The sequence below is a fragment of the Oncorhynchus kisutch genome, linkage group LG4 (assembly GCF_002021735.2).
Source record: "Oncorhynchus kisutch isolate 150728-3 linkage group LG4, Okis_V2, whole genome shotgun sequence".
NCBI classification, from domain to species: domain Eukaryota; kingdom Metazoa; phylum Chordata; class Actinopteri; order Salmoniformes; family Salmonidae; genus Oncorhynchus; species Oncorhynchus kisutch.
In genome coordinates this window covers 32,730,093-32,753,766 of record NC_034177.2, presented here as the reverse complement: position 1 = coordinate 32,753,766, position 23,674 = coordinate 32,730,093, and the positions used below count along the sequence as shown (strand labels likewise).

Below are 23,674 nucleotides of genomic sequence, written 5' to 3'. Positions count from 1 at the left end.
GGCAATGTAGTACAAACCACACCCAGATGTGCCAGGGATCCCGTGTGTGTTCCCAGAAACAAGCCCAAAATACCTCCACTACCACGCCCTTGCCGTGTGAACATTTGTGGTCAGGGGTCACAACTAACAAAAAAGCCTTTGCTACATAGCCTAATGCTTAGAATAGACACAAAACAGTCAAATATCTCCACATGCACTCGGATTTCCAATATCTTTAGAAAGGGTTTATAAGTGTTTCCATAACATCTCTCAACAGGGGTGACAACGTGATTTAATACTCAAGAAAGCATATGGTCACAGTGCAAAGGTCAGCACAGAATAAAAAATAAGTTCGTTATGATAGCAGCAGATCCATTAGGTGCTTTTGTCAGATACTGAAATGGAAATGCTCTCTTTCTGACCTCACATTGAGGCCAGCTTCACTGCAAGACAACAGCTCAGGCGTACTGCACCATCAAACACCGCCCACTGCTTGGCTATACTGAAACCACACAAAATAAAAGTATATTTAAAAAAGCACCCACGGTAAATGGAATTCCCATTTCGTTACACTGAGAATGTAGGCTAACTGTTTCATGTTCCCTGTTATTTGTCATGTCTACTCCCGCTCCTCCTCTCTGGCACTCAATGACAACACATGTCCCCATCGTTACGCGCACCTGTGCTTCACGAGACTCACCTGGACTCCATCACCTTCCTGATTACCTCCCATATATCTGTCACTCCCTTTGGTTCTTTCTCCAGGCTTTATTGATTCAGTTCCTGTGTTTCATGTCTGTACACTACTCGTGTTACTTGTTTTGGTTCATGTTTCATTTTTTAAATTCAATTCACTCCCTGTACTTGCTTCCCGACTTCCAGCGTACACGTTACATTATTGTCCCTATGATCACTGTATAGTTGATTTTATGTATGCTTGTAGTTGGCTATAGAAATCCCCATCAACTGAGGAGGGGTCACCATTTATAGTTGGATGGAAATGATCCAACCATTGTGTTGAATATGTAATAAACTACATTCATTAATCTGACTCCATTAGTATGTGAATAAATGCAACAGGCCCTGTGAGTCTCTAGAGGATCTAGTCAAGGTAGCGAGACTTGCGTCACCACTTAGTATGAATATAATGAACATGTGTCTAACTTGCACCGCTCTGCAATTATTAAGAGACTAGATACAAATAGCTAATCCTGGCGACCAATTTATTTAGGCAAGTAGATCAGGGATGACAAGGTGGAACCCAAGCATATGTTACGTGTATAGTGTAATTAACAATTACCAATAGACCTACTAAATGATAAGCATATATTCAATCAAACAATTACTCTGTAAAATGACGAAGCACCGCTGAAACGCATAATATTTCACTCCGAACACTGCAGCATAACCAAACACCTTCCTCCACTATTCTTTGGTCTGCGATGAGGCTACAATACCGTCAAGTTTCCCGGGGAAGCTGTGAAGCATGGGGAAGCTGTGAAACGAGCTGTAGCCTTTTGCTTATAGGCTGTAGCCTATAATGTTTCAACAATCATCAGTTGATTCAGAAAATCATTTTCAGCATCACAGTAAAGTGAACAGCTGTTGTGATAGCAAGGTTTTCTAGAATGTTTTGATGTTTCATACGTTTCGAAAAGGACAGTCCAAACTATACATGGTAAAAATGTAGGCCTATAGCATTTTAAAAATAGGTTCAAAAGCTTAAAACTTTATTTCCTTGTAATTAATTTTATCCAATGGCTTCACCTGAGTGTCCTTGCCAGCCAGTGTAGGGCAGCACTTTACATTATTCAAATGTTAGTCTTGTGAATCTCTTATTTATAGTTTTTGATTGAAAACGGGAACAATGGGAGCGATGAAAGGTGAAAATGATTTGAATGTGAGTGTCCAGGCAGGGCAGCATTTTACAACATTCAAATGTTATAGTGTTGTGAATCTCTATGCATATTTTTTTATCTTTAAAATGGGAACTATGGGAGAAATGGACAAATACTGATTTCCAAACTCAATGGACTACATTCTTATTCATATTATCAAAACATGAGATAGTTAAGGGGTATGAACCAGGGACCCTCTGCACACATCAACAACAGTCACCCTCCAAGCATTGTTATCTAGCAATAGGTAATGATGCTTCGTGGGAGGCAGATGTTGATGTGTGCAGAGGGTCTCTAGTTCGAGCCCAGGTTGGGGCGAGGAGAGGGACGGAAGCTATACTGTTACATTGATGCTGCTGACCTGGATCACTGGCTGCTGCGGAAAAGGGGGAGGTCAAAAGGGGGGTGAGTGTAACCGATGTGAAATGGCTAGCTAGTTAGCAGGGTGCGCGCTAATAGTGTTTCAATTGGTGATGTCACTCGCTTTGAGACCTTGAAGTAGCCGTGGCTTTTGTGGAACGATAGGTAACACTGCTTCCTGGGAGGCAGTTGTAGATGTGTCTGGTTTGAGCCCAGGTAGGGGCGAGGAGAGGGGCGGAGGCAACACTGTTACATACAGAATACAAATATTCAAAAACATGCATCCAGTTTGCAATGAAGCACTAAAGTAAAAAAGCAGAAAATGTGGCAAAATAATGTAATTTTTGTCCTGAAGTCAAAGTGTTATGTTTGGGGCAAATCTAACACAACACATCACTGAGTACCACTCATCTTTTCAAGCATAGGGGTGGCTGGATCATGTTATGGATAAGCTATTCCTTGGCAAGGACTAGGGAGTTTTTTGGGGGATAAAAATAAACGGAATATAGCTAAGCACAGGCAAAATCCTAGAGGAAAACCTGGTTCAGTCTGCTTTCCAACAGATGCCTTCAGCAGGACAATATATACACTCGAGTTGCTTACCAATACAACATTGAATGTTCCTGAGTGGCCAAGTTACAGTTTTGACTTAAATGGGCTTGAAAATATATGGCAAGACTTGAAAATGGCTGTCGAGCAATGATTAACAACCAACTTGGCAGAGCTTGAATCATTTTGAAAAGTCATCGCCGCCAAAGGTGATTCTAACGTATTGACTCAGGGTGTTGAATATTTATCTAATCAAGATACATTCATATTTTTCAAAATAGTTTTACAAATGTTAGAATTTTAGTTTAGAGTAGTTTTTGTAGATCGTTGAGAAACAAAAGGACAATTCAATTCATTATAATTCCACTTTGTAACAATACAAAATGTGAAAAAAGTTAAGCGGTGTGAATACTTTCTGAAGGCCCTGTAGCTCCTTCCACCAGCCTCCACTGCCAGGTAGTCTACCCCGGTTGTAAAGTGGATTAAGGTGCTTCATTTCAAATATTGAGCAATTAATATAGCAGCAATACGATAGTTGACTTCAGAAGAGTTACAGGGTGTGTTGAGAGGTGATGTCCCATCCTCCCAGGCATTTGGCATGGTGCAGGAGTAGATAGGGTCAAAGTAGTGGAATGGAGTAGTGGGGTTTAATGAGCGTAGGTGGCAGCTGCAGATAAGTACATGGGTGTACAATAATTTACTGCAGAAGAGCTAATAGGTTGAGGATTTTAATTTGTATGAAATGGTGGTATGTAGGGTTAAATGGTGGTATATAGGTGTAGGGTTAAATAGTGGTGTGTATATAGGTGTAGGGTTAAATAGTGGTGTGTATATAGGTGTAGGGTTAAATAGTGGTGTGTATATAGGTGTAGGGTTAAATAGTGGTGTGTATATAGGTGTAGGGTTAAATAGTGGATATATAGGTATAGGGTTAAATAGTGGTGTGTATATAGGTGTAGGGTTAAATAGTGGTGTGTATATAGGTGTAGGGTTAAATAGTGGTATATAGGTATAGGGTTAAATAGTGGTGTGTATATAGGTGTAGGGTTAAATAGTGGTGTGTATATAGGTGTAGGGTTAAATAGTGGTATATAGGTATAGGGTTAAATAGTGGTGTGTATATAGGTATAGGGTTAAATAGTGGTGTGTATATAGGTGTAGGGTTAAATAGTGGTATATAGGTATAGGGTTAAATAGTGGTGTGTATATAGGTATAGGGTTAAATAGTGGTGTGTATATAGGTATAGGGTTAAATAGTGGTGTGTATATAGGTATAGGGTTAAATAGTGGTGTGTATATAGGTGTAGGGTTAAATAGTGGTGTGTATATAGGTATAGGGTTAAATAGTGGTGTGTATATAGGTATAGGGTTAAATAGTGGTGTGTATATAGGTATAGGGTTAAATAGTGGTGTGTATATAGGTATAGGGTTAAATAGTGGTGTGTATATAGGTATAGGGTTAAATAGTGGTGTGTATATAGGTATAGGGTTAAATAGTGGTGTGTATATAGGTATAGGGTTAAATAGTGGTGTGTATATTGGTATAGGGTTAAATAGTGGTGTGTGTATATAGGTATAGGGTTAAATAGTGGTGTGTATATAGGTATAGGGTTAAATAGTGGTGTGTATATAGGTATAGGGTTAGTTGGTGGTGCAAGTTTTTCCTTTTAGGAACAGGAACAATGAAGATAATTTAATGTTGGTAGGTAGTGACTGGCCTCACATTTTATTACAGTAGGTGGCGGTGTATAGACCTTTAAGTTGGATTTCATCTGCCAACCCAATCCTAAAGAAGAAGAAATATAGCAGCATGAGAAATCTGGGATCCTCTTTTAAATAGTGGCAAGTCTGTTTTCACACACGATTGTGCAATGACTGGGCTCATAAGAACACATGTTTTACTAAGCTCTGTAGGCTATGGGCTCTCCAACCCTGTTCCAGGGGTTCTACAAATCTTATGAAAACATATAGGCCATATGTGCTAGGCTATATGATGCATGCAACTATGGTTTGAAAAAGTGAGCACATGCTGGGCATCATTGCCAAGAGATAATAATCTGACCCTTCAGACTATTCTCAATTTAATCTTGTTATATATATACAGTACACTAAATATATGTATGAAATTAGTTTAGAATGGGCCATTATCATGCACCTTATCATGCACCTGTCATCCGTATGCACTTGAATACCGAATTGAGGACGCTTTTCCATAGGTTGATTTTCATGCCAGGCAGGTAAGCTACTCCAGTTGTAAAGTTAAGCAATGTGCTATTAGGATAGTTGAGAAATGAATATAGTCCTAGCCTATAGAAAGCTGATGGGATCCTCCTCTTTTTAATAGAGGGCATCAAAACTCTGTTTTCTCACGCAATCGCATTGCAACATGGGCTTACAGGAACACTTACAAGCAACAGGTGATCATATTCTGCTCTAAATTCTAAACTGTTTTTCGCCGTAACACTACGCAGCTGATTGAAATTGTCAAAGCTTGATGATTAGTTGATTATTTGAATCAGCTGTGTAGTGCTAGGGCAAAAAACAACGTGCACCTGAGGACCGAGTTTGGGAAACCCTAGGTTAGAAGGATAATGGAGTCCTGAGTACCAGGCCATTAGCGACTGTCCATTAGCAAGTTTGGTAGGCTACTAATGACCATCAGTGGCATCAGAGCGCAGTTGTGGAGAAGCCTAGTTACCAGACTCCTTGGTCACGTGGAATTTGACTGTGGTCATGACTTTGTATCATTTGACTTACAAAACATGCCTACCACTTTGAAGATGCAAACAATTTTTTTAAATTGTGAAACAAACAAGAAATAAGACAAAAAAACTGAAAACTTGAATGTGCGTTAACTTCAATGTGCGAGCCACCATTTGCAGCAATTACAGCTGCAAGTCTCTTGGGGTATGTCTCTATAAGCTTGCCACATCCAGCAAGGAAGGTGGGTACCCATTATTCAAGGCAAACGGCTCCTTCAAGTTGGATGGGTTCCGCTGGTATTCAGCAATCTTTAAGTCTTCCACAGTTTGTCAATTGTATTGAGGTCTGGGCTTTGACTAGGCCATTCCAAGACATTTAAATGTTACCCCTTAAAACACTTGAGTGTTGCTTTAGCAGTATGCTTACGGTCATTGTCCTGCTGGAAGGTGAACCTCCGTCCCAGTCTCAAATCTCTGGAAGACTTGAAACAGGTTTTCCTCACGAATTCCCTGTATTTAGCGCCATCCATCATTCCTTCAATTCGGACCAGTTTCCCAGTCCCTGTCGATGAAAAACATCCCCACAACATGATGCTGACACCACCCAGCTTCACTATGGGGATGTTGTTTTCGGGGTGATGAAAGATGTTGGGTTTGCACCAGATAGGGTGTTTTCTTTGAAGGTCAAAACGCTCAGTTTGAGTATCATCTGACCAGAGTACCTTCTTCCATATGTTTGGGGAGTCTCCCACATGCCTTTTGGCAAACACCAAAAGTGTTTTCTTATTTTTTTCTTTAAGCAATGGCGTTTTTCTGTCCACTCTTCCGTAAAGCCCAGCTCTGTGGAGTGTACGGCTTAAAGCAGTCCTATGGACACATACTCCAATCTCTGCTGTGTAGCTTTGCAGCTCCTTCAGGGGTATCTTTGGTCTCTTTGTTGCCTCTTTGATTAATGCCATTGTTGCCTGGTCTGTGAGTTTTGGTGGGTGGCCCTCTCTTGGAAGGTTTGTTCTGGTGCCATATTTTGTACATTTTTTAATAATGGATGTAAAGGTGTTCTGTGGGATGTTCAAAGTTTCAGATATTATTTTATAACCCAACCCTGATCTGTATTTCTCCACAACTTTGTCCCTGACCTGTTTGGAGAGCTCCTTGGTCTTCATTGTGTCGCTTGCTTGGTGGTGTCCCTTGCTTAGTGGTGTTGCAGACTCTGGGGCCTTTCAGAACAGGTATATACAGTTGAAGTCAGAAGTTTACATACACCTTAGCCAAATACATCAGTTGCAAGGAAGAAGCCACTGCTCCACTGCACATGGGGACAAAGATCGTACTTTTTGGAGAAATGTCCTCTGGTCTGATGAAACAAAAATAGAACTGTTTGGCCATAATGACCATCGTTATGTTTGGAGGAAAAAGGGGGAGGCTTGCAAGCTGAAGAACACCATCCCAACCATGAAGCACGGGGGTGGCAGCATCATATTGTGGGGGTGGTTTGCTGCAGGAGGGACTGGTGCACTTAAAATTATGTGGGTATATTGAAGCAACATCTCAAGACATCAGTCAGAAAGTTAAGGCTTGGTCGCAAATGGGTCTTCCAAATGGACAATGACCCCAAGAATACTTCCAAAGTTGTGGCAAAATGGCTTAAGGACAACAAAGTCAAGGTATTGGCGTGGCCATCACAAATCCCTGACATCAATCCTATAGAAAATGTGTAGGCAGAACTGAAAAAGCATCTGTGAGCAAGGAGGCCTAGAAACCTGACTCAGTTACACCAGCTCTGTCAGGAGGAATGGGCCAAAATGCACCCAACTTATTGTGGAAAGCTTGTGGAAGGCTATCCGAAACGTTTGACCCAAGTTAAACAATTTAAATGCATTGCTACCAAATACTAATTGAGTGTATGTAAACTTCTGACCCACTGGGAATGTGATGAAAGTTGTGAAATAAATCACTCTTTACTATTATTCTGACATTTCACATCCTTAAAATAAGGTGGTGATCCTAACTGACCTAAGACAGGGAATTTTTACTAAGATTAAATGTCAGGAATTGCGAAAAACTGAGTTGTGTCATGCACAAAGTAGATCTCCTAACCGACTTGCCAAAACTATAGTTTGTTAACAAGATATTTGTGGAGTGATGGGAATGAATACTTTTGCAAGGCACTGTACCTCAGCACTGTCTGAAGGCGAAATCATCATGTAAATTCTTACTTATTTTATTATGCTTCCTTATTATATTTATTTTATTCCCACCATTACATCTTAGATTGAGATGTCCTTGGATTGTCAATGAACTACAACACAAGGTAATTTGCATAACTCATTAAAATGGACAAGGTTCCATGTGACAGAGCACACTTGGCAGGGGGTGTGGAGGAAACATTGGAGGAAGAGGAAACAACAGCTCACTTAGAGGGCTGAGGAAAGCCTCTGTGTACCCTGAACAGCATATCTACAGTATCCTGTCCCCCAGTCCCTTTCCTCTCTACACTACCCTGTCCCCCAGTCCCTTTCCTCTCTACACTACAATGTCCCCCGAGTCCCTTTCCTCTCTACACTACGCTGTCCCCCAGTCCCTTTCCTCTCTACACCACCCTGTCCCCCCAGTCCCTTTCCTCTCTACACTAACCTGTCCCTTTCCTCTCTACACTAACCTGTCCCCTGAGTCCCTTTCCTCTCTACACTACCCTGTCCCCTGAGTCCCTTTCCTCTCTACACTACCCTGTCCCCCCAGTCCCTTTCCTCTCTACACTACCCTGTCCCCTGAGTCCCTTTCCTCTCTACACTAACCTGTCCCCAGTCCCTTTCCTCTCTACACTACCCTGTCCCCCCAGTCCCTTTCATCTCTACACTACCCTGTCCCCCAGTCCCTTTCCTCTCTACACTAACCTGTCCTTTTCCTCTCTACACTACCCTTTCCCCCCAGTCCCTTTCCTCTCTACACTACCCTGTCCCCCCAGTCCCTTTCCTCTCTACACTAACCTGTCCCCCAGTCCCTTTCCTCTCTACACTACCCTTTCCCCCCAGTCCCTTTCCTCTCTACACTACCCTGTCCCCCCAGTCCCTTTCCTCTCTACACTAACCTGTCCTTTTCCTCTCTACACTACCCTTTCCCCCCAGTCCCTTTCCTTTCTACACTACCCTGTGTCCCCAGTCCCTTTCCTCTCTACACTAACCTGTCCCCCCAGTCCCTTTCCTCTCTACACTAACCTGTCCCCCAGTCCCTTTCCTCTCTACAATAACCTGTCCCCCAGTCCCTTTCCTCTCTACACTACCCTGTGTCCCCCAGTCTCTTACCTCTCTACACTACCCTGTCCCCCCAGTCCCTTTCATCTCTACACTACCCTGTCCCCCAGTCCCTTTCCTCTCTACACTAACCTGTCCTTTTCCTCTCTACACTACCCTTTCCCCCCAGTCCCTTTCCTCTCTACACTACCCTGTGTCCCCAGTCCCTTTCCTCTCTACACTAACCTGTCCTTTTCCTCTCTACACTACCCTTTCCCCCCAGTCCCTTTCCTCTCTACACTAACCTGTCCCCCCAGTCCCTTTCCTCTCTACACTAACCTGTCCCCCAGTCCCTTTCCTCTCTACACTAACCTGTCCCCCAGTCCCTTTCCCCTCTACACTAACCTGTCCCCCAGTCCCTTTCCTCTCTAAACTACCCTGTCCCTTTCGTCTCTACACTAACCTGTCCCCCCAGTCCCTTTCCTCTCTACACTACCCTGTCCCCCAGTCCCTTTCGTCTCTACAGTACCATGTCCCTTTTGTCTCTACACTACCCTGTCCCTTTCCTCTCTACACTAACCTGTCCCCCCAGTCCCTTTCCTCTCTACACTAACCTGTCCCCCCAGTCCCTTTCCTCTCTACACTAACCTGTCCCCCCAGTCCCTTTCCTCTCTACACTACCCTGTCCCCCCAGTCCCTTTCCTCTCTACACTACACTGTCCCCCCAGTCCCTTTCCTCTCTACACTAACCTGTCCCTTTCCTCTCTACACTACCCTGTCCCCCAGTCCCTTTCCTCTCTACACTAACCTGTCCCTTTCCTCTCTACACTACCCTGTCCCCAGTCCCTTTCCTCTCTACACTACCCTGTCCCCCAGTCCCTTTCCTCTCTACACTACCCTGTCCCCCCAGTCCCTTTCCTCTCTACACTACCCTGTCCCCCAGTCCCTTTCCTCTCTACACTACCCTGTCCCCCCAGTCCCTTTCCTCTCTACACTAACCTGTCCCCCAGTCCCTTTCCTCTCTACACTACCCTGTCCCCCAGTCCCTTTCCTCTCTACACTACCCTGTCCCCCCAGTCCCTTTCCTCTCTACACTACCCTGTCCCCCAGTCCCTTTCCTCTCTACACTACCCTGTCCCCCAGTCCCTTTCCTCTCTACACTACCCTGTCCCCCAGTCCCTTTTCTCTCTACACTACCCTGTCCCCCCAGTCCCTTTCCTCTCTACACTACCCTGTCTCCCCAGTCCCTTTCCTCTCTACAGTACCATGTCCCCCCAGTCCCTTTCCTCTCTACACTACCCTGTCCCACAGTCCCTTTCCTCTCTACACTACCCTGTCCCCTCAAGTCCCTTTCCTCTCTACACTACCCTGTCCCCCCAGTCCCTTTCCTCTCTACAGTACCATGTCCCCCCAGTCCCTTTCCTCTCTACACTACCCTGTCCCCCCAGTCCCTTTCCTCTCTACACTACCCTGTCCCCCCCAGTCCCTTTCCTCTCTACACTACCCTGTCCCACCCAGTCCCTTTCGTCTCTACACTAACCTGTCCCTCCAGTCCCTTTCCTCTCTACACTACCCTGTCCCCCAGTCCCTTTCGTCTCTACAGTACCATGTCCCTTTTGTCTCTACACTACCCTGTCCCTTTCATCTCTACGCTAACCTGTCCCCCCAGTCCCTTTCCTCTCTACACTAACCTGTCCCCCCAGTCCCTTTCCTCTCTACACTAACCTGTCCCCCAGTCCCTTTCCTCTCTACACTACCCTGTCCCCCCAGTCCCTTTCCTCTCTACAATAACCTGTCCCCCAGTCCCTTTCCTCTCTACACTAACCTGTCCCCCCTGTCCCTTTCCTCTCTACACTAACCTGTCCCCCAGTCCCTTTCCTCTCTACACTACCCTGTGACCCCCAGTCTCTTTCCTCTCTACACTAACCTGTCCCCCAGTCCCTTTCCTCTCTACACTAACCTGTCCCCCCAGTCCCTTTCCTCTCTACACTACCCTGTCCCCCAGTCCCTTTCCTCTCTACAGTACCATGTCCCCCCAGTCCCTTTCCTCTCTACACTACCCCGTCCCCCTCAGTCCCTTTCCTCTCTACACTAACCTGTCCCCCTCAGTCCCTTTCCTCTCTACACTAACCTGTCCCCCATTCCCTTTCCTCTCTACACTAACCTGTCCCCCAAGTCCCTTTCGTCTCTACAGTACCATGTCCCTTTCGTCTCTACACTACCCTGTCCCTTTCCTCTCTACACTACCCTGTCCCCCAGTTCCTTTTGTCTCTACAGTACCCTGTCCCTTTCGTCTCTACACTAACCTGTCCCCCCAGTCCCTTTCCTCTCTACACTAACCTGTCCCCCCAGTCCCTTTCCTCTCTACACTAACCTGTCCCCCCATTCCCTTTCCTCTCTACACTAACCTGTCCCCCCAGTCCCTTTCATCTCTACAGTACCATGTCCCTTTCGTCTCTACACTACCCTGTCCCCAGTCCCTTTTGTCTCTACAGTACCCTGTCCCTTTCGTCTCTACACTAACTTGTCCCCCCAGTCCCTTTCCTCTCTACACTACCCTGTCCCCCAGTCCTTTTCCTCTCTACACTAACCTGTCCCTTTCCTCTCTACACTACCCTGTCCCCCAGTCCCTTTCCTCTCTACACTACCCTGTCTCCCCAGTCCCTTTCCTCTCTACACTAACCTGTCCCTTTCCTCTCTACACTACCCTGTCCCCCAGTCCCTTTCCTCTCTACACTACCCTGTCCCCCCAGTCCCTTTCCTCTCTACACTACCCTGTCCCCCAGTCCCTTTCCTCTCTACACTAACCTGTCCCCCAGTCCCTTTCCTCTCTACACTAACCTGTCCCTTTCCTCTCTACACTACCCTGTCCCCCAGTCCCTTTCCTCTCTACACTACCCTGTGTCCCCAGTCCCTTTCCTCTCTACACTAACCTGTCCCCCCAGTCCCTTTCCTCTCTACACTAACCTGTCCCCCAGTCCCTTTCCTCTCTACAATAACCTGTCCCCCAGTCCCTTTCCTCTCTACACTACCCTGTGTCCCCCAGTCTCTTACCTCTCTACACTACCCTGTCCCCCCAGTCCCTTTCATCTCTACACTACCCTGTCCCCCAGTCCCTTTCCTCTCTACACTAACCTGTCCTTTTCCTCTCTACACTACCCTTTCCCCCCAGTCCCTTTCCTCTCTACACTACCCTGTGTCCCCAGTCCCTTTCCTCTCTACACTAACCTGTCCTTTTCCTCTCTACACTACCCTTTCCCCCCAGTCCCTTTCCTCTCTACACTAACCTGTCCCCCCAGTCCCTTTCCTCTCTACACTAACCTGTCCCCCAGTCCCTTTCCTCTCTACACTAACCTGTCCCCCAGTCCCTTTCCCCTCTACACTAACCTGTCCCCCAGTCCCTTTCCTCTCTAAACTACCCTGTCCCTTTCGTCTCTACACTAACCTGTCCCCCCAGTCCCTTTCCTCTCTACACTACCCTGTCCCCCAGTCCCTTTCGTCTCTACAGTACCATGTCCCTTTTGTCTCTACACTACCCTGTCCCTTTCCTCTCTACACTAACCTGTCCCCCCAGTCCCTTTCCTCTCTACACTAACCTGTCCCCCCAGTCCCTTTCCTCTCTACACTAACCTGTCCCCCCAGTCCCTTTCCTCTCTACACTACCCTGTCCCCCCAGTCCCTTTCCTCTCTACACTACACTGTCCCCCCAGTCCCTTTCCTCTCTACACTAACCTGTCCCTTTCCTCTCTACACTACCCTGTCCCCCAGTCCCTTTCCTCTCTACACTAACCTGTCCCTTTCCTCTCTACACTACCCTGTCCCCAGTCCCTTTCCTCTCTACACTACCCTGTCCCCCAGTCCCTTTCCTCTCTACACTACCCTGTCCCCCCAGTCCCTTTCCTCTCTACACTACCCTGTCCCCCAGTCCCTTTCCTCTCTACACTACCCTGTCCCCCCAGTCCCTTTCCTCTCTACACTAACCTGTCCCCCAGTCCCTTTCCTCTCTACACTACCCTGTCCCCCAGTCCCTTTCCTCTCTACACTACCCTGTCCCCCCAGTCCCTTTCCTCTCTACACTACCCTGTCCCCCAGTCCCTTTCCTCTCTACACTACCCTGTCCCCCAGTCCCTTTCCTCTCTACACTACCCTGTCCCCCAGTCCCTTTTCTCTCTACACTACCCTGTCCCCCCAGTCCCTTTCCTCTCTACACTACCCTGTCTCCCCAGTCCCTTTCCTCTCTACAGTACCATGTCCCCCCAGTCCCTTTCCTCTCTACACTACCCTGTCCCACAGTCCCTTTCCTCTCTACACTACCCTGTCCCCTCAAGTCCCTTTCCTCTCTACACTACCCTGTCCCCCCAGTCCCTTTCCTCTCTACAGTACCATGTCCCCCCAGTCCCTTTCCTCTCTACACTACCCTGTCCCCCCAGTCCCTTTCCTCTCTACACTACCCTGTCCCCCCCCAGTCCCTTTCCTCTCTACACTACCCTGTCCCACCCAGTCCCTTTCGTCTCTACACTAACCTGTCCCTCCAGTCCCTTTCCTCTCTACACTACCCTGTCCCCCAGTCCCTTTCGTCTCTACAGTACCATGTCCCTTTTGTCTCTACACTACCCTGTCCCTTTCATCTCTACGCTAACCTGTCCCCCCAGTCCCTTTCCTCTCTACACTAACCTGTCCCCCCAGTCCCTTTCCTCTCTACACTAACCTGTCCCCCAGTCCCTTTCCTCTCTACACTACCCTGTCCCCCCAGTCCCTTTCCTCTCTACAATAACCTGTCCCCCAGTCCCTTTCCTCTCTACACTAACCTGTCCCCCCTGTCCCTTTCCTCTCTACACTAACCTGTCCCCAGTCCCTTTCCTCTCTACACTACCCTGTGACCCCCAGTCTCTTTCCTCTCTACACTAACCTGTCCCCCAGTCCCTTTCCTCTCTACACTAACCTGTCCCCCCAGTCCCTTTCCTCTCTACACTACCCTGTCCCCCAGTCCCTTTCCTCTCTACAGTACCATGTCCCCCCAGTCCCTTTCCTCTCTACACTACCCCGTCCCCCTCAGTCCCTTTCCTCTCTACACTAACCTGTCCCCCTCAGTCCCTTTCCTCTCTACACTAACCTGTCCCCCCATTCCCTTTCCTCTCTACACTAACCTGTCCCCCAAGTCCCTTTCGTCTCTACAGTACCATGTCCCTTTCGTCTCTACACTACCCTGTCCCTTTCCTCTCTACACTACCCTGTCCCCCAGTTCCTTTTGTCTCTACAGTACCCTGTCCCTTTCGTCTCTACACTAACCTGTCCCCCCAGTCCCTTTCCTCTCTACACTAACCTGTCCCCCCAGTCCCTTTCCTCTCTACACTAACCTGTCCCCCCATTCCCTTTCCTCTCTACACTAACCTGTCCCCCCAGTCCCTTTCATCTCTACAGTACCATGTCCCTTTCGTCTCTACACTACCCTGTCCCCAGTCCCTTTTGTCTCTACAGTACCCTGTCCCTTTCGTCTCTACACTAACTTGTCCCCCCAGTCCCTTTCCTCTCTACACTACCCTGTCCCCCCAGTCCTTTTCCTCTCTACACTAACCTGTCCCTTTCCTCTCTACACTACCCTGTCCCCCAGTCCCTTTCCTCTCTACACTACCCTGTCTCCCCAGTCCCTTTCCTCTCTACACTAACCTGTCCCTTTCCTCTCTACACTACCCTGTCCCCCAGTCCCTTTCCTCTCTACACTACCCTGTCCCCCCAGTCCCTTTCCTCTCTACACTACCCTGTCCCCCAGTCCCTTTCCTCTCTACACTAACCTGTCCCCCAGTCCCTTTCCTCTCTACACTAACCTGTCCCTTTCCTCTCTACACTAACCTGTCCCTTTCCTCTCTACACTAACCTGTCCCTATCCTCTCTATACTAACCTGTCCCTTTCCTCTCTACACTAACCTGTCCCTTTCCTCTCTACACTAACCTGTCCCTTTCCTCTCTACACTAACCTGTCCCCCCAGTCCCTTTCCTCTCTACATTAACCTGTCCCTTTCCTCTCTACACTAACCTGTCCCCTAGTCCCTTTCCTCTCTACACTAACCTGTCCCCCAGTCCCTTTCCTCTCTACACTACCCTGTCCCCCAGTCCCTTTCCTCTCTACACTAACCTGTCCCCCAGTCCCTTTCCTCTCTACACTAACCTGTCCCCCAGTCCCTTTCCTCTCTACACTACCCTGTCTCCAAGTACTTCTCCTCTCTCCCTGGCTAAATATGGACTAGTATCTCACACCTCTCCAGCTGGGATACTGGCCTCAGTCCAAGCTGAAGCATCCAATATATTATAGATTACTTGCATGTATCCGTAAGATGAGGTAAAGTTGTAATATTTAGCAACTACTATTACACCAACACATCGGCACTACATCATGTCAACACATACAAGTAATGGGAGTTTAGAAGGATTAAGATACATGTGTTTGCCAGAGTCGAAGACACAATGTTTCGAGAGGTGAACCTTGTAATGATATGGCTGTTACTAGGTTTCCACTCCAGTAGAGACTCCTGACTCCTGGGCCTACCATCATCCATTCCTTTAATTAAATAAGTTTGAGCAGGAGCTCTGTGTTGAGATCAGTGGGAGCAGGGGAGCTGTGCAGTCGTCAATTGTGATTAGTCTCAGAGCTGGATTAACAAGGCCTTCACAGTGACAGCTCTCAGGAAGCTGCTATGTTGACACACAGGGACCCCATACCAGCTAGAGATATAACACCACCACTGTGTATCTGCTGAGCTCTACACTAAATCACACATTCTCTTTAATGCATTGGGCCAACAATCAACCAGCTGAAACAATGAAGTTTTGTGTGATATTTTAGTGTGATGATCTTTACAGCATTTACAGTGGCTTGAGCGACAAGAGGCATTCATCTTATTCAGCTACAACATCGATAGGCATCGATATCAAATAGCACAGGTGTGCAACTCAGCAAAGAATGCTCTTTAAAACAAATGTGAAACCTGAGAGCCTCTAGGTCCAACACACTGCTGCTGTAAGCAAGCATGAACTATTTCCGTAAACATGTCCACATGTCAACATAAACACAACATAACCAATAGCTTGGCTGCATTACTCTATTCACAAGCACACAGTGCGCTAGCCAAGGCCCCTAGCAGCTGGCGTACAGAAATACTGGAGATTTACATCTGATATCATCCCATCCGAGAGGTGAGTTGAATAAAAGTTCAGTGGGTTGTGTTAGAAGCTGTATATTTCAGGCCATCAGAGAAACTCTATTCTTATAGAAGCTCGTGTTGGTAGGTTCCTTATTAATTTCCTGGCAGCTGCCTTTGGCAACGGCTGAAGCTGGCTAATATAGTGTTCTTTTAGCAGCGCCCGAAGTGCTCACACTTCTCATCAATCTGGCCCTCTGATAATAGAGCTTGTTGACCCACTAATCTGCAATAAGCAGAGTGCTTCATTCTAAAGACGATGAGCCCAGGCCCTGCTCTCTCTCTGAAATCTGATGAATGACAAGTCAACATATTTTCCTTTGAAGATAGAAGAGAAAGATTGAGGGAGGGGAGAGAGGGAGAGAAGGGAAGAGGATATGGAGAGAGAGGAGTAAATAGAAAGAAAGAAAGAAAGAGGGGACAGGTCTCTAGGGGGAGATTCTATTCCCTCTTCTTCAACTGACAGCCAAGACCCCCTTCAAAATAGCAAGCAGCACTACTTTCCCATTTTGAAGGGATATTTTAGCTTAAAGGATGCACATCACAGCTAGGAACTGCTCCTATGCACAACACACCGATCACCTGCCCTAAAGTAACGGAGATATTACTCTGTGTCATGACTTCCGCCGAAGTTGTTCCCTCTCCTTGTTCGGGCGGTGTTCGGCGGTCGACGTCACCAACCTTCTAGCCATCGCTGATCCATTTTTCATTTTCCATTGGTTTTGTCTTGTCTTCCATCACAACTGGTTCCAATCCCATCAATTACATGTTGTGTATTTTAACCCTCTGTTTCCCCTTATGTCCTTGTCGGTGATTGTTTATTGTAAGTGTATGTGTACATCTGTACTGGTGTGTGTCGGGTTATGTTACCCATTGATTTTTATTATTATGTTTTCCGGTGTTTTCTTTTGTAAATAAACTGCACCGTTGGTTATTTCTCTCCTGCGTCGGACTTCTCTGCCACCAGTTAAACACCCTTACAGAATCACCGACCAGAACTACGGAGCCGATACCCCGGCCATAGGAGTGGAGGAGCGCGTCCAGGAGCATGCAGTAATACTTTACCATCTTGGTGCCGCCATGGACCGCGTTGTCCAGACAATGGACCCCTGGGAGAGACAGGGAGTTCTTCCAGCGCCTCCACCAGCATAACCCTGGTCTCCCCTGAGCGCCCCTTTCCCGCCTGAACCCAGTGGGATCCGTCTCTCCTTGCCACAGGTGTACGACGGGAGTGCTGCCAACTGCCAGGGGTTCCTGTTACAATTAGACCTCTACTAGACCTCTACTCGGGAGCTGTTAGCTGTCGTCAAGGCCTTGAAGGCGTGGAGACATTTGCTTGAGGGGGCTAGACACCCTTTTCTCATCTGGACTGACCACTGCAATCTGGAGTACATCCGGGCGGCGATGAGACTGAAGACTCGCCAGGCAAGGTGGGCCATGTTTTTCACTCGTTTTGTGTTTACCCTTTCCTAGAGACCAGGCTCCCAGAACGTTAAGGCAGACTCATTGTCTCGGCTGTATGACACAGAGGAGCGGCCCATGGATCCCACTCCCATACTCCCGGCCTCCTGCCTGGTGGCGCCGGTAGTGTGGGAGCTGGACGCGGACATTGAGCAGGCGTTACATGCAGAGCCGGCTCCCCTCCAGTGCCCAGCTGGGCGTCTGTACGTTCCGTCTGCTGTCCGCGACTGTCTGATCTATTGGGCCCACACGTCACCCTCCTCTGGTCATCCTGGGATAGGTCAGACGGTGCACTGTCTTAGTGGGAAATACTGGTGGCCCACTTTGGCTAAGGATGTGAGGGTTTATGTTTCCTCCTGCTCGGTGTGCGCCCAGTGTAAGGCTCCTAGACACCTGCCCAGAGGGAAGTTACAACCCTTACCCATTCCACAACGTCCGTGGTCGCACCTGTCGGTAGATTTTCTGACCGATCTTCCTCCCTCACAGGGTAACACCACGATCCTGGTCGTTGTGGATCGTTTTTCTAAGTTCTGTCGTCTCCTCCCATTGCCCGGTCTCCCTACGGCCCTACAGACTGTGGAGGCCTTGTTTACACACGTCTTCCGGCACTACGGGGTGCCTGAGGATATAGTGTCTGATCGGGGTCCACAGTTCACATTGACTGTCTGGAGGGCGTTCATGGAACATCTGGGGATCTCGGTCAGCCTTACCTCAGGTTTCCACCCCGAGAGTAACGGGCAGGTGGAGAGAGTTAACCAGGATGTGGGTAGGTTTCTGAGGTCCCATTGCCAGGACCGGCTGGGGGAGTGGGCAGCGTTCGTGCCCTGGGCAGAGATGGCCCAGAACTTGCTTCGCCACTCCTCCACTGGCCTCTCTCCCTTCCAGTGTATATTGGGGTATCAGCCAGTTCTAGCTCCTTGGCATCAGAGTCAGACCGAGGCTCCTGCAGTGGATGACGGCACGCGGAGGAAACATGGGACGCCGCCCATGCTGCGCCAGAAAGTTGGCGCAGACCATCACCGCAGTGAGAAAGAAAGAAAGGGGACAGGTCTCTAGGGGGAGATTCTATTCCCTCTCCTTCAACTGACAGCCAAGACCCCCTTCAAAATAGCAAGCAGCACTACTTTCCCATTTTGAAGGGATATTGTAGCTTAAAGGATGCACATCACAGCTAGGAACTGCTCCTATGCACAACACACCAACTGCCCTAAAGTAACAGAGATATTACTTTGTGTCCCTCTCCTTGTTCGGGCGGTGTTCGACGGTCGACGTCACCGACCTTCTAGCCATCGCTGATCCATTTTTCATTTTCCATTGGTTTTGTCTTGTCTTCCATCACAACTGGTTCCAATCCCATCAATTACATGTTGTGTATTTTAACCCTCTGTTTCCCCTTATGTCCTTGTCGGTGATTGTTTATTGTAAGTGTATGTGTACATCTGTACTGGTGTGTGTCGGGTTATGTTACCCATTGATTTTGTATTATTATTCTGTTTTCCGGTGTTTTTTTTTGTTAATAAACTGCACCGTTGGAAACACAGTTATTTCTCTCCTGCGTCTGACTTCTCTACCGCCAGTTAAACACCCTTACACTCTGAGTACAGCAGTGAGATTCTACATAGCCCTAATTGTATCAAGGTTACTATCATTTGAGGAAGACCAGGTCCAAGACAGCGCAAGGTCGCACCTTTCAATCAGATTGGCTCTGCAGGCTATCCTTTCAAACATACAGCCTCAGAAGTCTAAAATAAATGTGACTTGAGCTTTGAGACAAACACACTGAAAAATAAAGTGCTATGGTTATAAACCCTACATGAAAGAGCTTGGCTAGAACCTTGTGAAACACACAGTCTGTGAAGAAGAGTTGAAAGGATGCACCAAGGGGTTAATCCTTATCGCAGCAGCAACAGCCTGGACCAGGGCCTACAGTGGAACACATCTCAACATTTCGAAATTCCGAGTTGAGAGTACAGCAAATGTACCACAGATTAAGCCACTGACCTTGGTTAATAACCTTGGAGCATTTCACTGTGAGTCTACACCTGTTCTGAAGCATGTGACATAACATTTAATTTGATGTGGAGGTGGGTGTGATGATTGCTGCCTTACAGCTATAGGCCTAAAGGTTATGAGGTAGACGTGGACCACGACTTGCAGCTTTTTGTTGTTGTTTACTTCTTTCAGGAGCTTTTTTTGTTGTTTACATCTTTGAGGAGTCCTTTTTATTGGAGAAAATAACAAGTTATAGCACTGTCCTTTTATACAGAGGCTATTGGTGGTGCCAGCACATCTGTACTATCAGACTGCCAAACAGCAATAATGCTTCTCTCTATATTACCCTGTATGGAACATTATAACCAAACAGCCAGTATCGTGGTCCAATTGCAAACAGCTGTAAACAGACCCAGGGATCGAACACAGGTGTCCTAGATAACAGAACATGCACTCAGCCTTTTTCATAAGATAGAGTAGAAAGAGAGAGAGGGGAAATGAACAGACTTGCTACTGGCGTTTGCCCATCTAGTTCTAATGCTCCTCCCTCTAACCAAACCACTGCTTTTTATTATTCTGTAGAGACTAAAAAGGCTTTGGCAGCATGTCTGGCAATCTGAAAAAAAGGTTCAAGAGAAGCACAATGCAGTATGACAATGTGGCAGTCAGCTGCCCCTGCAGTTACACATTCCCAGCCATCGTCCTTCAGAGTTACACAGGCGTGTGTTGAGTGATGTACATACAGTAGTAGCCAGTGTCCCTGTATCCCACAACCCACACCTCAGGCTGCATTGTCTGCTCTCCATGAAAGACACGAGAAGGAGAGTCGATTATGTAAGACCCTCATAAAATGGAGCATTATTCTGCCATAGTGTTGTATGAGCTAGGCTGAGCCTTGTTGAAAACCTGTCTCTGGGAGAAGCACCACAGCATAACAGCTCAGACACGGCAGAGAGGTCTACTCTCATAGCCCTGTTAGTGAGATTCAACATCCAGGCGCGTATGAAGGAACAGGCTTTTCAACTAGCACACAAATTAAAATTCTGAATGTGGCAAATGCAGTATGTCACCTGCAACAAATACTGATAATCATATATTACCTAGAATGCAACCAAAGCAAAAAAATATAAAAATGAAGTGGGCTACCTAAACCTTTGCGTTTCCATTCAATGCTAGCTGCTTTCAGGTTTAATCCAGTGGTATTTGTGTCCTGCCTGTGGAGGCTTGTGTAAAATAACCCACCATTTTATTACAAAGGCATTAGCATCAAAAGATGACCTTTAGAAAAGGTCTCCAGTTGTGTGACTAAGAGATGTTATTACATTGGAACCCTGGTGTATCGGCTAGCTAGTCCACTGTATGAACACTGACATCAGAGTGGTGCCATTTGCGTCCCATGTGGAGAGTTTACGCTATCGAAATGATAATATGAGGAAACAATAATAATACTGAATATTGATATGATATGGCTATAATTTGAGGAACCAACAACAATAATAATAATAATAATGGTAATAATACACCTAATTAACCTTTAGGACGTACTCATGGATGAGTGCTGAGGTTGGACTCAGTCATTCAATCACATATGCTATCGCATGCTCACACACCTGCGAGTGAACAACCAATGGGAAAGACTGTAATGCTAGCTGTAAGGGAAGTACTCTTCATTGCCAGCCTGGTAACATGACCGAATACAAACAGTGCAGCTATTCCCTCCGCAAGGCTATCAAACAAGCTAAGCGCCAGTACAGAGACAAAGTAGAATCTCAATTCAACGGCTCAGACACAAGAGGCATGTGGCAGGGTCTACAGTCAATCACGGACTACAGGAAGAAATCCAGCCCAGTCACGGACCAGGATGTCTTGCTCCCAGGCAGACTAAATAACTTTTTTGCCTGCTTTGAGGACAATACTGTGCCACTGACACGGCCTGCAACGAAAACATGCGGTCTCTCCTTCACTGCAGCCGAGGTGAGTAAGACATTTAAACGTGTTAACCCTCGCAAGGCTGCAGGCCCAGACGGCATCCCCAGCCGCGCCCTCAGAGCATGCGCAGACCAGCTGGCCGGTGTGTTTACGGACATATTCAATCAATCCCTATACCAGTCTGCTGTTCCCACATGCTTCAAGAGGGCCACCATTGTTCCTCTTCCCAAGAAAGCTAAGGTAACTGAGCTAAACGACTACCGCCCCGTAGCACTCACATCCGTCATCATGAAGTGCTTTGAGAGACTAGTCAAGGACCATATCACCTCCACCCTACCTGACACCCTAGACCCACTCCAATTTGCTTACCGCCCAAATAGGTCCACAGACGATGCAATCTCAACCACACTGCACACTGCCCTAACCCATCTGGACAAGAGGAATACCTATGTGAGAATGCTGTTCATCGACTACAGCTCGGCATTCAACACCATAGTACCCTCCAAGCTCGTCATCAAGCTCGAGACCCTGGGTCTCGACCCCGCCCTGTGCAACTGGGTACTGGACTTCCTGACGGGCCGCCCCCAGGTGGTGAGGGTAGGCAACAACATCTCCTCCCCGCTGATCCTCATCACTGGGGCCCCACAAGGGTGCGTTCTGAGCCCTCTCCTGTACTCCCTGTTTACCCACGACTGCGTGGCCAAGCACGCCTCCAACTCAATCATCAAGTTTGCGGACGACACAACAGTGGTAGGCTTGATTACCAACAACAACGAGACGGCCTACAGGGAGGAGGTGAGGGCCCTCGGAGTGTGGTGTCAGGAAAATAACCTCACACTCAACGTTAACAAAACTAAGGAGATGATTGTGGACTTCAGGAAACAGCAGAGGGAACACCCCCCTATCCACATCGATGGAACAGTAGTGGAGAGGGTAGCAAGTTTTAAGTTCCTTGGCATACACATCACAGACAAACTGAATTGGTCCACTCACACAGACAGCATCGTGAAGAAGGCGCAGCAGCGCCTCTTCAACCTCAGGAGGCTGAAGAAATTCGGCTTGTCACCAAAAGCACTCACAATCTTCTACAGATGCACAATCGAGAGCATCCTGGCGGGCTGTATCACCGCCTGGTATGGCAACTGCACCGCCCTCAACCGTAAGGCTCTCCAGAGGGTAGTGAGGTCTGCACAACGCATCACCGGGTGCAAACTACCTGCCCTCCAGGACACCTACACCACCCGATGCTACAGGAAGGCCATAAAGATCATCAAGGACATCAACCACCCGAGCCACTGCCTGTTCACCCCGCTGTCATCCAGAAGGCGAGGTCAGTACAGGTGCATCAAAGCTGGGACCGAGAGACTGAAAAACAGCTACTATCTCAAGGCCATCAGACTGTTAAACAGCCACCACTAACATTGAGTGGCTGCTGCCAACACACTGGCAATGACACTGACTCAACGCCAGCCACTTTAATAATGGGAATTGATGGGAAATGATGTAAATATATCACTAGCCACTTTAAACAATGCTACCTTATATAATGTTACTTACCCTACATTATTCATCTCATATGCATACGTATATACTGGACTCTATATCATCGACTGCATCCTTATGTAATACATGTATCACTAGCCACTTTAACTATGCCACTTTGTTTACATACTCATCTCATATGTTATACTGTACTCGATATCATCTACTGTATCTTGCCTATGCTGCTCTGTACCATCACTCATTCATATATCCTTATGTACATATTCCTTATCCCCTTACACTGTGTATAAGACAGTAGTTTTTTGGGGGGAATTGTTAGTTAGATTACTTGTTCGTTATTACTGCATTGTCGGAACTAGAAGCACAAGCATTTCGCTACACTCGCATTAACATCTGCTAACCATGTGTATGTGACAAATACAATTTGATTTGATTTGAAATAGGGTGTTCCTTAATTAACACTAGTTAACCCAAAGATGACCGAGAGGCGAGAGCAGCACCCAACATGCCAGCGCGCGTCAATGTGTTGGTGACTAAAATTCAACACAGACGTGCACCACTATTAGCAGCAAACAAACGTGTGGAGTATAATTGAAAGGAAACCTTTGAAGTGCAGGGAGCCGGTGATCTGTGAGGGGAGCAGATGGCCGCAGGAGACACATGCTGCTGCTGTACTGATGCTGTGTTGTGTTGGAATTAATCCAGCTCACCTCTGCCTATTAGCATATCATAGGGCCCTGCCATCTCTCACGGGGGCTGGAGTCCCCAGCCAGCGGCAGCAGCAGATCCCATCTCGCTAATGCTGTTGCACAACTCTTAATCACTTTAATACAGTTTCAGTGATGCCGGACCGCCGAGGCTGAGACATCGCCTCG

General features: G+C 47.2%; 1 protein-coding gene across 1 annotated transcript in view; it reads right to left on the bottom strand.

Annotated features, from left to right (window-relative positions):
* The window catches only part of pclob (piccolo presynaptic cytomatrix protein b), a 113,408-nt gene that overhangs the window by 59,622 nt on the left and 30,112 nt on the right, over positions 1–23,674 (bottom strand). The gene's annotated exons all lie outside the window — the stretch shown is intronic.